The 465-nt window shown below is 32.0% G+C and overlaps 1 protein-coding gene across 3 annotated transcripts in view; it reads left to right on the top strand.

The window, feature by feature from the left end:
• Nucleotides 1–465, top strand: part of LOC119586877 (pupal cuticle protein 36-like) — a 21,939-nt gene that overhangs the window by 2,627 nt on the left and 18,847 nt on the right. The gene's annotated exons all lie outside the window — the stretch shown is intronic.

Here is a 465-nt window from a genome sequence, read left to right as displayed (position 1 = left end):
CTGGCAAAATGAAATTGTTCAATGGCACAGCCACGGGATCAAATTTAGGACAAAAGGGGACACACGTCACCCTGTCGCGCCATCCAGCGATTTAGTTACTCTATACTTACTAGATATAACCACCACATAGATATCGAATTGGATATGAAGTCAAATATGATTCGTAAGTTATTGATGATAAAATAAATTAATAAGTAAAAATATAGTAGCGTCAAAGTCATCACCTGCTAATTGCCCTGTGTAATATTGGTGATAATGATGAACGAAAGAGTAAAATAATTGTAATGATCCTGGTCATGATATTAAACAAAATAATGAGGAAACAAAATGGCAGTATTAATTCAGGTAATTAATAAACTGATCATATAAAATGTGAGTTTAGGGATGCCTTGAATGGGGCAACAATAAATATTAAATTTTAATACTATGTCGCACAAAAGTGTAAGAATAGTAAAATATTTTCAT

The sequence above is a fragment of the Penaeus monodon genome, chromosome 22 (assembly GCF_015228065.2).
Source record: "Penaeus monodon isolate SGIC_2016 chromosome 22, NSTDA_Pmon_1, whole genome shotgun sequence".
Taxonomy (NCBI): Eukaryota; Metazoa; Arthropoda; class Malacostraca; order Decapoda; family Penaeidae; genus Penaeus; species Penaeus monodon.
This window is presented reverse-complemented; position numbering and strand designations above follow the sequence as displayed.